Source organism: Tamandua tetradactyla, chromosome 12 (assembly GCF_023851605.1).
Source record: "Tamandua tetradactyla isolate mTamTet1 chromosome 12, mTamTet1.pri, whole genome shotgun sequence".
Taxonomy (NCBI): Eukaryota; Metazoa; Chordata; class Mammalia; order Pilosa; family Myrmecophagidae; genus Tamandua; species Tamandua tetradactyla.
In genome coordinates this window covers 49452455-49467290 of record NC_135338.1, presented here as the reverse complement: position 1 = coordinate 49467290, position 14836 = coordinate 49452455, and the positions used below count along the sequence as shown (strand labels likewise).

Genomic DNA, 14836 nt, shown 5'->3' with positions numbered 1-14836 from the left:
AAGCTTTCACTTTGACTGGGGTTTGAAGTTTATTACCTTATATTATTATTACTTTGTTGCTATTATTACATTGGGCTGGGTAGGACGATTAGTGATATGAGAAGGTTTTCTTTTGGGGGGCTTCTTTTTTTCTGAGAAAGATGGAAGAGTCACAGGACATGCTCTAAATTTCTCCAAAAAGTCAGAGAAGAACAGCAGTTTAACTGTCAGTGGGGAAAAGAAATAAAACTTTTCTGCTGCCATCTCATGTCTCTAGCTTGTCCAGTAGTTTATACTAAGGTAATAATGGCTATTAGGGTTTTATCTAATTCATTGTTAGTAGGGCGTTTCATTTTTAGTAAGGACATCTAGAGACACAGTGCCCCAACGGAAAAGAACGAAGTTGTACAGCTCTTTTGTATGAGCAGGAGGACCTTGGCGCTGTACCTAGCCTGGGGTCCTTAAAACCAAGGTGGCTCTGAATTGCTTTTTTTTTTTTTTTAGAATGAGACTTTGAGGGAAGCAAATTTTTTTTTTTGCCTAGCTGGCAGTCAGGAAGATAAAGATGGCTTGTGGCTGTTGTGTGGGGCGCAGGATGGCCCCGCTGCCCTCCCCCGCCCCTACACAGCTCTCCTTCTGGAGCTCCCTGTCTCTATACGGGACTCACCATCCACTCATTGCCCAAGCCTAATCCTACCTTCAGCCCCCATATCCTGAACACTGCCCCCACCCTCACAGGGCCACTCAGTCCTCCCAATGCTATTCCGTCTTATCTTTCTACCTTCTTTTCCTTCTTTCCCTGGGGCTCCTAATCCTCTTTAGAACATCTCACTCCCACCCCTGTCACAGCATCTTCAATAGTCTCCCTACCTCCACTCTTACCCTGCACTCGTTCCCCCTCTGCAGCCACAAGGATCTCCCCTAAGAACAAATCTGATTGTGCCACTCCCCATTTACACCTTCCAGTGCTTCCCCCACTGACTTCCAGGCAAGTCCAGCCTCCTAGCCTAGGGCACTGTGATAGACTCAGTTGTCAACTTGGCCAGGTGAGCATACCTAGTCTGGTTGCTGCGGACATAAACCAATGGTACGTGAACCTCATCTGTTGCTAATTACATCTGCAGTCAGCTAGGAGGCATGTCTGCTGCAATGAGTGACTTTGACTTAATTGGCTGGTGCTTAAATGAGAGAACGCAATGTAGCATAGCCAAGCAGCTTGGCATTCCTCATCTCAGCACTTGCAGCTCAGCCCAGGCCTTTGGAGATGCAGAAAGAAGTCACCCCGGGGAAAGTTGTTGGAACCCAGGGGCCTGGAGAGAAGACCAACAGAGACCATCATGTGCCTTCCCACATAAGAGAGAACCTCAGTGGAAAGTTAGCTGCCTTTCCTCTGAAGAACCAACAAAATAAATCCCCTTTTATTAAAAGCCAATCCATCTCTGGTGTGTTGCATTCCGGCAGCTAGCAAACTAGAACAGGCACTGACCTTTCTGACCTGGGATTCTGGGACCCATCTCGCTCTCCATCCCCAAGTTTCCTTCACACTTCCCACCACTCAATCCCACTCTGAGCTCAGTTAAATTTCAAATTGGGCCACTTATAATTTGCTAAATGTGTTGGACTCTCTCTGGCGCCCAAGCTATTTCAGGTGCTTCTCTCCCTTCCTGGAATACCCTGCCCCTCCCACCCCCACTTCTCCCAGCCAACTACAACCATCCCTCCAATATGGGTCAAGATGACACTTTCCCTAGAGCCCCCAAAGCAGATAGGTTTTCCCTTCAGGGCTCACTCACACCAGACTGAGAACTCTGTAGGGGAGGGACAGAGTTTAGTTCACACCTTTCCCCAAGAGCTCACTGCAGGGTGTCACCAACACTACCAGCATTTATGCAATGGGTGATTGAATGAATGATTGGGAGTCCCCCAGGTGCTCCCCAGCAGGGTCAATTTTGTGGCAGTCACAGTCTAAGAAGGTTGAGGACTGCTCAGTTCCCTCTTGGTCCTGGCGACCCCAAGTCAGATAGTGGGTGAGCTGCTGGTAAAGGGATATTGGACAGAGGAGGCGAGAGATGGAGAAGGAGCCAAGGGCCCCTTCCAGTGGCTGAAGGTACCCTTTGGCCATTTGATCTGTCCACCTGTTAGCTGCCCAGGTCATTGTTTTAAGCCTTTCCACCCATGGGGCGGTCATTTGGGGACTTCTTTCAGTGATCAGGGGGTGATTAAGAAATGTGATGTTGCTGATAGAAAAAATAACACCTGGGAGAAGGAGCCCATCTGCGTTCCCAAGTGGTGCGAAAAGGGCTGCCAGTTTCGTCTCAGACAATCAGAATTCAAATCCCATTACCTCCATTCACTAGCCAAGCTTCGAGTAATTTCTATCCCCTCCCTGAAATTCTGCTTTCTCATTGGTAAAATGGGCATCACCACATACCCGCCTCCTAGGCTTGTTGTGAAAACTGAGTGCAGTTGCACGTATGAAAATATTGTGAGGGCTGTAAAGTCACAGATGGCAGCCTCGGCTGTTCCTTCTGGGCCGACGCTGCCACAAGACGATACCAGCTTGCAGGCGTCTTCTAAGGAGACAGTTTGTAAAGTATTTTGAGCATGTGGTCAAGAGGTGTATCCATTCCAGAAATGGCTCTTGGGGTTCTTGGGAGACAACAAGATAAATACGTAGTTTCCCTCTTCGAGGATTTTATACTTAAGTAGGGGGAGTTAAGGAGTTTGATAGTTATCTAAATAAACAAATAAATGACCCTGATGTCTGTCATGATCTCTTAGCTCTTGTAATCAAAACAAATTTTGCTCGGAACTCTCAGACTTTGGTCAGTGCAAGCCCAAAACCATCTCCAAGACTTGCGTGAATTCCCCAGAGGACCACAGTCCAGCTTTGTGTCGGACGCCTCTGGCTGGAGATCCGTCTTATCTCACTGTCCCTGAGATGAATCAGATACAGAGTTCAGCCCCTTCCTGGATTCACAACAAGAATCCGCCTCGGACAAGGAAGGTGTATGCAGCTGACTTCATTGGCGATTTGGGGAGAAAGGGACACAGAAAGATTTGCATTGCAACAATGCAACAACTTCAAACTGAATATAAGCATCAGGAAGCCTCCTGGTCCCCTCCCACCGGCGATGCCGTCACACTGCCTCACCCCACGTGGCACCCAGTTGGACACCCTTCCTTAACCTTGAATCCCTTTCTGCTGCTCACTGGTCTTCACCTCCTTTCTCCTGGTTTGTCTGTGGGAGATCCAAATTCTTCATCCTCCTTTCTACACAGCAATTCCTCTCTCCTGCGTCTCTTCTCACACTCCAGAGTCCTTTCTGCGGCCCCAAACTCATCAAGGGGGCTGCTGGGATTGAAGGTCCCACAATTCCGTTTCCTCACTGGGAGGCTGGACATTTGCAGCTCCCTGCTGGGTGAGGTTGGGATCTTCAGAGGCAGGACTTCAGCAGGGGGCTCCTGGGTCCACTTCCACCTTTAGGAGAGTAGGGACCTGTCCTCTGGTGGCCCCAGCAGGGAGGAACAGAGAGAAGCAGAATCCACATCTCCAGCCCCAGCACCAAATGGGTCTCTAAAATATATATCAAGTTTCATTGACATATAATGTATATATGCAGAGAAATGCACATATCAAAGTGTACAACTCAGTGACATGTCACAGCCTGAATACGCCCTTGTGGCCAGCACCCAGACCAAGAAGCAGAGTCTGCCAGCACCCCAGGAGCCACCCTTCCAGGCACTCCCCACCCCCAAGGCAGAGCACTGTCCTGATGGCTAACAGAGACTAGTTTCACCTGATTTTTGTACTTTATCTAAACGGAATCCTGTGCTATATACTCCTTTGCCTCTGGCTTTTTCTGTTAATCACTTCGTTTGGGAAATGCATCATGTTTTCACATGCAGTTATAGGCAGTTCATTTTTTTGCAGCGTTTTCTATTTCTACCACAACTAACTTATCCATTTTATTGTTGATGGGCATGTGGGTTGCTTTCAGTTTGGAGTTACAGTGAAGCCTCTGCTTTGTGACCAGATCTTTGCAAAGGGTCTGTTACCCTCGAGAAGGTACTGAGCACAAAAAGGAATCCTTCATTCATTCAGCAAACATCTGTTGAGTATCTACGATGTGCCAAGCATGTAGACAAACACTGGTATCCAATAGTAAACAAAGACTGGCCCAGCCCCCATAGAACCCTACAGAATGCCTATAACGGAGATAGGGGGTAGACTGGCAGTGAGAATGCAGTGAGAATGCAGTGAGAATGCAGTGAGAACGCAGCTCAACAGGAGAGAATGAGCGTTCCAGAGAACAGAGCACATTCCTATTGCTGGAGCCTACAGTGTGGGGTGGGGGCGGCATTGGGGTCAGACCAAGCTTCAGAGATGTGCAGCAGTTGGATATTGTAGGGCCAACAGGGCCGTTTGATGGAAGTTGGACTTTTGAGGCCAAAGAGGCTCCACCCCAACAGGGGAGCGACCTGATCCCTTTGCCTTTTAGAATCCACTTTGGCTGTGCTGTGGGGTGCATTGAATGGGAGCTCACCTGGAGACAGGTATTCAGGCAGGATGGTGTTTGACCAGAAACAGGATGCTGAACCTGATCTGAGCATTCCATCCCCCTGCCCTCCACCCCGCTCCCAATTTTGCCTGCGGACACAGCCCTCACAATGTAGCTTTGCTTGCCAGGTGAATCAATTTGCCAGCAACCAAGATCATAGGACAGACTTGCTAAGGGAAACCCACATTTATACTTCCACTACCCTCCCATGTTGTTTGGCTTGGAATCCTGCCAAATAAACTCCCATCTGACCTTTCCATGATTCCGGAGATAGGAATCCTCCTTCAACCTTCTGAGCGTCAGTGGCGGCTCTGAGGTCTTTGGTTCCTGCTCCAGAGGTTAGCAGGAACCCCCAGGTGTGGCCAGGCCATACTGCTCCAGTCCTGGCTTGGTTCCTTTGAGACGGGGAGGCTGGGAAAGGGAAGGCTTGGTCTTTTCTCCTGGAGAAAGAGGCAGTTGCTGGCCATGTATCCTTGCCTTGCTTATTCGGCATTTTTGGGTGAGCTGCTTTTTGTTTAATGTAAGCAGAGCAAATCCCTCCATAGCAAAATCAGAGAAAATAACTTGTTGATGTGTAAACCAGGATGTCACAAATAACCCTGCTTGTTTAATTATAGCAGTCTGAGAGCTGTGCGCCGGGAAGGGGCGGAGGCGGTGTTGAGAGGAGGGGAAGTCAGGATACCCTTGCAGGCTCCCAGAGGCCTGGGGCTGAGACCTTGAGGAAAAGGCGAGTGCCTGCAGCCAAGTGAAGAAATGGGGGCACACATGGTGCATGAGTCAAGCTCAACTGAGTGGGTGGGCAGCTTTCCATGCTGATGGGAGCTGGCTCTAGAGCTGCTAGTCAGAAAAATGAAATTATAAGTGAAAGAATAAAGTAAGACCGTGAGTGTAGGAAACTGCAAACTTATGAGTAACGGCCCTATGAAGAAGTGTGTTCTTCCCCCTGGAAGGCATCAGTGAGGTACAGGGCAGATTAGGGAAACTTGCGCATGACAGGAGGTGTCACTCCACCGCCATTGCCTCCTCTTAAATTCCAGGAAAAGCATGGAATAAAGGACTTTAGAAAAGATAGAAGGGATGTATGGGCTTCGGATTTCAGCGCACCTGGGTTCACGTGTGAGCTCTGCTCTCCTCTCCTGTGTGACCACGGGCTAATCACCTCACCCCACTGTGTTTCAGCTGTGATGTGGGTGTTGGGGTGATCACAGGCATGGGCAAGCTCGTGGCCTGTACCTGGCACAGAGCTAAACGCCGGCGGCCCTTAGAATGAGAAATGAATACAGTGAGCAAAGTTGCGAGATCTGGGGGAGGTTAGAGACCTGCTTCCCCTCTTCCCTCCAGTCCGCACCAAGCATCTCTTTTCCTCACCTCCCAGGAGTGCCCCCAGCATCCTATTAGTTTTAACCAGATTAAGCTTCTCTTTTGCCAGAGAGGGTAAGACATTAGTTAGCTAATGCAGGTGCAGAGCTGACTTTTCCTGGAGATGACAGAACTCTAGACTTCTGAAAGTGAGAGGGTTGCTTTGAGAGAAAAGTTCGGGAGCAGGGCCATCAACCTCCATGCCACCTTGGAATTATCATTTAACCCTGACTTGTCCTGCTCCTTCCCAGCTTTCAGCCTTCCTTGGTTTCCTGTGGAACCCAAGATTGAGTCGAAGTCCCTGAGCTCAATAACCAAGCCGCTTTGCAGTCTAAGTCAAATTAGTTTCTTTATTCCTTCTTCTCACTTATTTCTATTCTCCATAACACTGCCAACACGCCACTGCTCCAAGAACACATCAGGCTTTTTCAAACCTCTGTGTCTTTGCAGGGCTGTTCCTTTGGCTCAGAATGCCCTTATTACCTGGAGAAATAATCTCAATCTTTTAAGACCTAGTTGAAAATATGTCAGTCATAGAGGGTGGGAGATGAGGTTTAGGAGAGTCATTTGACCTGGTCATACATTCAGGAATGGCCTCAAATTTGAACTTTTGATGTTAGTGCCAAATAATGTATGCACACACACATAAAATAGTAAATTAACACAATTATTATGTTGTATTTTTTGTTAAAATTGCGTTAGTTCAGAGAGATCAAACAAGGTCAAGAGACTATTCTGGAGGCTACTCTTATGCAAGCTTCAGTTAGATAGTGCTAATTGCCATGGTCTGCTAAACCCCAACCAACATCACTCCTGTTGACTATTAAGAACATCTCTGGCTCAAACTAAGACTCTATAAAGGTTTCATGCACTAAATTTGCTTTCCTGGAATCTATAATTCCCAGAGGGTTCCTAAGTCAGATAAATCCTGAAACCTGGAGGGACCAGCCTCTCTAAGATTATCAACTGATTGCATCCCTTATCCTTTAGCGTTGACACCCCTTTTCAACGTGAAAAAGTCAGAATGGACATTGTCTAAAAATCCCTATAGATTGGGAGAGATATCAGAGGAGAAAGAGGAGGTATGTGCTGGTTTGAAAGGATATACGTCCCCTAGAAAAGCCATGTTTCAATGTAAATCCCATTTCATAAAGGCAGAATAATCCTTAGTCAATACTGTATGTTTGAATCTGTAATTAGATCATCTCCCTGGAGATGTAACCCAATCAAGAGTGGTTGTTAAGCTGGATTGGGGGAAATGTGTCTCCACCCATTTGGGTGGGTCTTGATTAGTTTCTGAAGTCCTATAAATGAGGAAACATTTTGGAGAATGAGAGAGAGCAGAGCAGAAGGACATAGCCATGAGAAGCAGAGTCCACCAGCCAGCAGCCTTTGGAGATGAAGAAGGAAATGTTTCCCAGGGAGCTTCACGAAACAGTAAGCCAGGAGACAAAGCTAGGTGATGACGCTGTGTTTGCCATGTGCCCTTCCACCTGAGAGAGGAACCCTGACTATGTTCACCGTGTGCCTTTCCAGATGAGAGAGAAACCCTGAACTTCATCAGCCTTCTTGAACCAAGGTATCTTTCCCTGTATGCTTTAGATTGGACATTTCTATAGACTTGTTTTAATTGGGACATTTTCTCAGCCTTAGAACTGTAAACTAGCAACTTATTAAATTCCCCTTTTAAAAAGCCATTCCATTACTGGTATATTGCATTCCGGCAGCTAGCAAACTAGAACAAGGTATAACAGAGAAAATAGGATTTAACAAGTGAGTATGGCTGCTAAATCATTATATTAATATTCCTTCTTGCCTCTAGTGTTTTGGAGCAGCTAGAAGGAAAAATCTGAGATGGTGGAATGGTAGCCCATGATAACCTCTGAGATCTGTTCTGTAACTATTCTTTGAAGTGTGCTTTGAAAATTACTGCTTTTCCTTTCTTTGCTTTGTATATATATTATATTTTACAATAAAAATGTTTAAAAATTACATTAGTTCATTAGACGCAAATAGTTGAAATCCTACAAATGTTGTAAGTCTCTCTTGGCATTTTCTCCTTCTGCATCTCCTTCTCCTTCTTCTTTTTTTAACATACCAAGAGCAGAGCACAGAAGTCTACGTAGCTTCCTGCCTGGTCCCCTGTCGAAGAAAGCTATTATGACGCTTACTGTGTTATGTCACAGCAAAACCAGGTTATCGGACAGGCTGAGCTCAATGGGGGTACAAAGGAAACAGCTTTGCTTTGTCTTCCCACCGCTCCCAACATGCTCTATTGTCTCTTCCTTCTCCTACCTTTAACTACACCTCATGCAGATCTGTAGCTTTTCAGTCACTTTCAGCCATGAGAACAGTTTCATTCTGGGGAGTAAAAAGTCCAATCCAGTATAAAAGAAAACTTCAGTTCACCTGCGATTCCCTGAACCCCCTCCCCCAGCTCTGGTCCACCAGTGGTTGGAGGATGCAGGGTGTGGGGGGAGACACAAATCAATCCCGCTCCTCCTCCCTCCTGAGGCGCCTCTAGAGTTGGGCAGGGGGAGCGGGGATTAGAGGAGAAGAGTGAGAATCTCACAGGGTTGGTGCTCTTGTGTCCTGCATGGCAGGCCTTCTACCAAGGGGCTCATTTGTAAATATTTTGGAGACTTCCCTGACCATGTACAGTGCACTGCCCTCTCTGCCCTCCATCAACCCCTGCCATCTTATGCCCACCTCTCCTCCTGCACCCCCAGAATCTGTAGGGTGACGTTCCTTCGGCCTAGCAGCAGCTCTGGGGAAGTATCCTTTCAATTTGTCCATGGAGTTCTCTGGGCGCTGTTTCCATAGCAGCTTCTCTGCTCTCCCTGTGCCCTCCAAAAGCTCGTCCAGCCTCCTGCCTCCAATGTCCTCCATGGTCATGCCCGTTGGGCATCTGGGGAAGCATCCTGTGGCTCTCTGAGATGGGCCTTCAAGTCTCTGCAGCTTGGCCAGCCTCCCTAGAGGAGTGGAAGCAACCTCTCCCAGGCTACAGGAGCAGTTCTCAGGGGCCTCCAGAGATCCCAGGTGCTTTTCTTCTCATATGAATCTCCTGCATTAGTTTTCTACTGCTGCTGTAACAAATTATACAAACTTCATGGTTAAAAACAATGCAAATTTATTCTCTTGCAGTTCTGGAGGCCAGAAGTCCCACAGGTCTCACCGGGCTAAAATTAAGGTGTCAGCAAGGCTGCGTTCCCTTCCAGAGGCTCTGGGTGAGAACCCACTTCCTTGCTTCTCCCAGCTTCCACCCACAACCCTTGGCTGTTGCCCCTGGCCACCCTCAAAGCCAGCCATGTTGCCTCGCTCTGATCATGGCTGGAAAGGTTCTCCAATGTTCAGGACTCATGGGATTAGCTGCCCCCACCCCAGATAATCCAAGATAATCGCCCCATCTCAAGGTCCTTCTCCTCAAACACATCTGCAAAGTCCCTTTTGCCATGTGAGGTCCATATTCACAGGTCCCAGAGATTAGGACACGGACATCTTTGAGGGGTGGCGTGTTATTCCATCTTCACATGCTCCTACTTCCATGAACCCTCCTTCATATTTCTGATTTTGTTTTATATACACTGGAGGAAGGTAGCAGGGATGACAGTTAAGACAGGCTTGGCCTCTCTGGTCATCCTCCAGGGGTCTGTTTGCAGCTGTCTCTAAGACTTTAACCAGAAACCCAAGCATCTGGAAAAGTCACCTTCTACATGCTAGATTGCAAGCAGCTGAGTGCATGTGAGTTTCCTGCTCCAGGCTGTGAGTTCTTTTAGGGAAGGGCCCATTTTCCCTTCATCATTGGATCTAGTATTCCGCTGCCAGGGACAGTGCCAAGAGCCACCATGCCTTCTGGAAAAGTTTTTTGAAAAAAAGTTTTTCGAATTTTTTGCTTAAAAGAATTAAGAATGTGTGATACTTGTTGGAACTCTGTTAGATAAAATGACTTGGTACATTTACTTAAAAGTTTGGATGGACTTTAGACGAAAGTTTGGCCAAGAAGGAAATTGCCCTGTGATTGTGGTGGACTGAGGACGCTATCTTTGGTATTTTGATTAACATGCCCAGTGTGAGAGCACCTAATGCAACCTGGCCACCCTTTGAAGCAAAGGTTTGCTGCGTGATCCAGATCCATTTGCTCTCCTGGGCACTGCCTGAGAGCTGTGGCTTGAAATCCCATTTCTCTTTTTAAATAACTGCGAAGGATACTACAGATAGATTATTTTCATTGCTGCCTTCATGCATGGGGAAGGCTGGGAACATTTTACATACTGTTAACTCACTATGGAATTGGGTATCTGTGCATTCAGGCAGACTCCTTTCACTCTTCTATCAGAGATAGAGAAAAGGTTGGCCATGGAGTCTTTTAAAGAGCTCTGAGTGCTACCTCTTGTTTACATTTGGTCCCCAGGCAACCTGAAGTTCCTCCTGTGACTGTCAAAGTCCCACTGATAAAGGGAAGCATAGGCTGGGCAGATGGGGAAATGCTCAGAACACTGGACATGTAGCTATACCCAGATTCAAAACACAATGAAAACCCCCAAATCAACTGTGTGTATGTGTATGTGCATTTCCATGTATGCTACTGTTCTGTTTTATTTGATGTCATAGACTCAATAATGCCCAACCTCCTACCCCTAAGATATCAGTTCATAATCCCTGGAACCTACAACTATTACCTTATGTAGCAAAAAAAAAAAAAAAAAAGGACTTTGCTTGTGTGATTAAGTTAAAAATCTCAAGAGGAGAAGATTATCCTGGATTACTACCTGGGTGAGCCCTGGTAATAAATGCTATCACATTTATCCTTAGAGGAGGGAGGCAGAGGAGATCTGGCTACCACAGAAGAGAAGGTCATGCAATGACAGAGGGGGAGATTGGAGTGATGCGACCACAAGCCAAAGAACGCCGGCCACCTCCAGAAGGCAGTAGATGCACAGAACAGTCTCGCCTCGAGCCTCTGGAAGGAGGACACTTCTGCCAACACCTGGATCTTGGCCCGCTGAAACCGATTTTGGATTTATGGCCTCCAGAAGTGTGAGAGAATTAATTTCTGTTGTTTAAAGCCACCAAGTTTGTGGAAATTTGTAACAGCAACTATAGGAAATTAATTAATAAATATTAATTAATTGATTAATACATTGTGTATATAGCCAAGAACTGATAATATCCATTACTCATTCTTTCAACAAATATGTGTTTTAGGGCAAATGCATTAGAGCCAAGGAAGCTCATAGGAAAGGGCTTTGGGACATTCATGGATCCACCATGGTCCATTCATGGACCTATATGCAAAATTTTCCAAATGTACATGTTTTCCTGAAGAGAAGTTTGATCATTTCCATCAGGCTCTGAAAGTGGTCCCAGCCCTGAAATGTCAAGAACCCTTGATGGAAATGTCGATGGACAACGTTTCTTCTTGGTGGGGTGGCCGCCCTGGGTGTGTCCTTGAAGACGGCATTGACAAGGGACGGAAGCAAGGCCAACGGCAGGAAGCAAATGTACATTCTTGATTCTCCCTGGAAGAACAGACAAAACAATAGAAATGTAAATATTGGATCTTATTGTGTAAGTTGAAAGTCAGAGAACATTTACTAGTAAGGCCTTGCTACGAGCCGGCTACTCCCCGAAGCCACAGGGAACAGAGCACAGAACAGACCCCAGTCCGCCCTCCTGGAGCGGACAGTCTAGTGGAAGGGTGCGAACAGGACACAAATCAATAGACGGTAGCTCAGGCAGCGTTACGTGGAAGGGCCGGGGGTTGGGGCTGCTGGTGGGAGTGGGGGCGTGCTGCCTTTAGAGAAGTGTCAGGGGAGGCTTTCTGCAAAGCTGACGTGTGAGCAGAGATCTGAGGGAAATGAAGGGATAAAAATCCATGGGGGAGGGCGGGCCACGGCGGCTCAGCAGGCTGAGTTCTCGCCTGCCATGCCTGAGACCTGGGTTTGATGCCTGGCGCCTGCCCATGCAAAAAAAAAATCCATGGGGGAAGTGGTTCCATAGTGAGGTGGCTAGTGCAAGGCCTGGAGAGAAGCGAGCTTGGTTCGTCTGGGGAATAGCAAGGAGGCAAATACTTGTAAACTACTGGCCAGTTGAGCTATACTTGTAAACAAACTAGCAATAACGGGTTCATTTTTTAAAATAAAAGAGAATTATGTTTGTAGTGACATTAGACATCATTGGCATTCCCTAAATGGTGAGTTGACCAAACAGAGAAAGGGAAGCTCTGGTAGGTGGTTTGGAATTTTTCTCGGGGAAGGGGGAAATATACTCATACACGCACGTATACATATACATACCCCTACATCAACAGGCAAAGCTAACTAGAACAATCCAGAAAACTAAACAGGGCTTGGTGTTTTTAAGGCACGCATGAAGGAATAATGGATTGACCTGATGAAAGACAGGGGATGGGCTTGGCTGGAGGTTTTGTTGGATTCCCCCCCCCCCCCACGCACTATTTTTTAACGGAGCCTCTCTACCATGTTTCCAATTTTCTTATGAAGCGCAGACAATGAGCAGCTGCTTGTATTTGGGAGTTTAAGATAGTCACCAGGTCCTGGAAATTTAACGAGGGAGCGGAACTGGGGAGTATCATGTGCAAGACTGTGCCATCAGAAGATCACGCTTAGGGATCTGAAAGAGAGCGTGGAAAATGTCAGGCCCTGGAGGGCCCAGACCTGCAGAAATGAGATTTCCAGGGCCCTAATCCCTTAAATGTTGTTAGGATGCTTGGGCCCAGCAATTTGAAGGTAATAAACTTTGATTCAATTCTACAAATAGAGACGACTGGAAGTCAGTAAAAGGTGCCGATGGAGATGTCGGGCTTGGAGCGGGACACACCTGGACTTGACTCCCGGCTCCTCCTCTGACTCCCTGACTTTGCCATCCTTAGACTCTGAACTGGGTTGAATAGCGCAGCCCCCAAAGCCCACGTCCACCAGAACCTCAGAATGTGACCTTATCTGGAAATAGAATCTTTGCAGGTGTAGTTCGTTCAGAGAAGAGGAGATCATCCAAAGTTAGGTAGGCCCTCAATCCAATGACTGGTGTCTTTATAAGAGAAAGGAGAGGGAGAGTCAGACACAGAGATGCACAGGGGAGGCCGTGAAGATGGAGGCAGAGCTTAGAGTGAAGCCATTACAAGCCCCGGAGCATCCAGGATTTCTGGGGCCACCAGAATCTGGAAGAGACAAGAAATGAAGCTTCCAAAGAGCTTTGAGATAGAGCATGGCCCTGCCACCTTGATTTCAGACTTCTGGCCTCCAGAACTGTTAGAGAATAAACTGCTGTTGTTTTAAGCCACCAGGTTTGTGGTAACCTGTTCGAGCAGTCCTGTGAAACTGATGTAAAATCTGCTTCTGTAAATCCAGGAAGAGATTGGGGCGCAGTAGGAGGGCCCCATTCCAAGCAGGAGAGCTCCTGGGCATTGGTGAGGGGGGCCCAGCTCCACGCTATTCCTCAGCTCACAGGGCCACAGAGGAGATGACATCATTTACTCTGGGGCCCATCACATGAGGGTTCCCCAGGAAATACCAGCCCCCGACTCCTGGAACTGCAAAGTGATATTTTTAGCTGGTTGACCTAGGGTCCAGCTGCATGGCTCCGCAGGCTTACATTTTGGCAGGAGAGACTGACAGCATGCAAATAAAATATATTGAATATAACATGGGGTCAGGTAGTGATTGGTGCTGGGGAGAAAAATAAGGCAGGGGAAGTGGTAGAGAGGGACAGGGAGCATGGGCTCCAAGCTATTTAAATAGGATGGTGAGGGAAGGAACCTCTCTGAGAAGGGGACACTTGAACCTGAATGTAAGGCAGGTGATTCCTTAGTGTTAACTCATATTATTATTATTATGTTATTGCTGTTATTAAACAGGGAGATGTGACGCAGAGAACAGGGTTCATATCAAAGCTCTGTGAAGTAACATTTTTGTGGCCTTCCCTGAGTCTCCCGTAAAACGAGCATGGTGACCAAAAGTAAGATCACCCAGCATCGTGGTTTACCCTGGACTGAGGTCTCCCAGGATGCAGACGCTCAGTACTGAGACAGGACAAGCCCAGGCACGTGGCATTGAGCAGGTCACCCTGACAAAGCCTCGGAGAGAGGAGAATGAGACGGTGCATGTGGCCAGCCCTGCCTCCCGCTGCCCCTGGCACACAAGAGGTACCCCAGGCACTCTGGGCAATCTGATGGAATGGAGGCCGCTGGAGGCAGGGCGGCGGGGAGCGTTGGAGGATTTGCCCCCGCAGGCCTGCTGGGTGCCTCTGTCTGATTTCTGACTTCAGGCCAATAGAGAATGCTGCAGAGCTCAGAAAACCCTCATTCTGTTTTAGTAGAGGGTGGCTGTGGGAAAGGGAAGTTCCTAGGATGGGTCTCAGAAAGCATCTGGATATGACAATACTCTGTTGTTGGTCCTCACTGGCTCCTGCTTTCCGCACAGCTATCCCCAGAAAGGACCTCCAGTTGGCTGGTTCTGGGAAAGTTACTGAACTTGCTTCATTGAAAGAAATTGTTTATCCAGCAAATATTTATCAAGCACTTATAGCATGCCAGATGTTAATTATACTAGCTGGCTACACAAAGTTGAACAAAATACACATAGTTCATGCCCTCTGGTATGATACTATGTGGCGGAGAAAGTAGATTTAAATGAGTAGCTCACCAACCAGGGTAAGTGCAATGAAGGAAAAGAGGGGAGAGAAGAGCCAGGGAGACTGAGTGCAAGGAAAGACTGAGAATGGAAGATGAGAAGGAGCCAGTTTTGATATTTTTAATGGGAACCCATTTCATTTGTAGATAAATAGAATGATGATTGGTATCTTTATAATATTGGTGTTTTCTATCAAAAAAAAAGGGCCAGCTTTTCATTTAGACTTCTTCCGTGATAAGAGGGATTCCATTTTTTGGTTTGTTTGTGTGTGTGCATGTGTTTTTT

General features: G+C 47.2%; 1 pseudogene; it reads right to left on the bottom strand.

The window, feature by feature from the left end:
* LOC143651415 (DNA primase small subunit pseudogene) overlaps window positions 1–8795 on the bottom strand; it is a 31477-nt pseudogene extending 22682 nt beyond the window's left edge.
* Between the last annotated feature and the right edge of the window lie 6041 nt (window positions 8796–14836).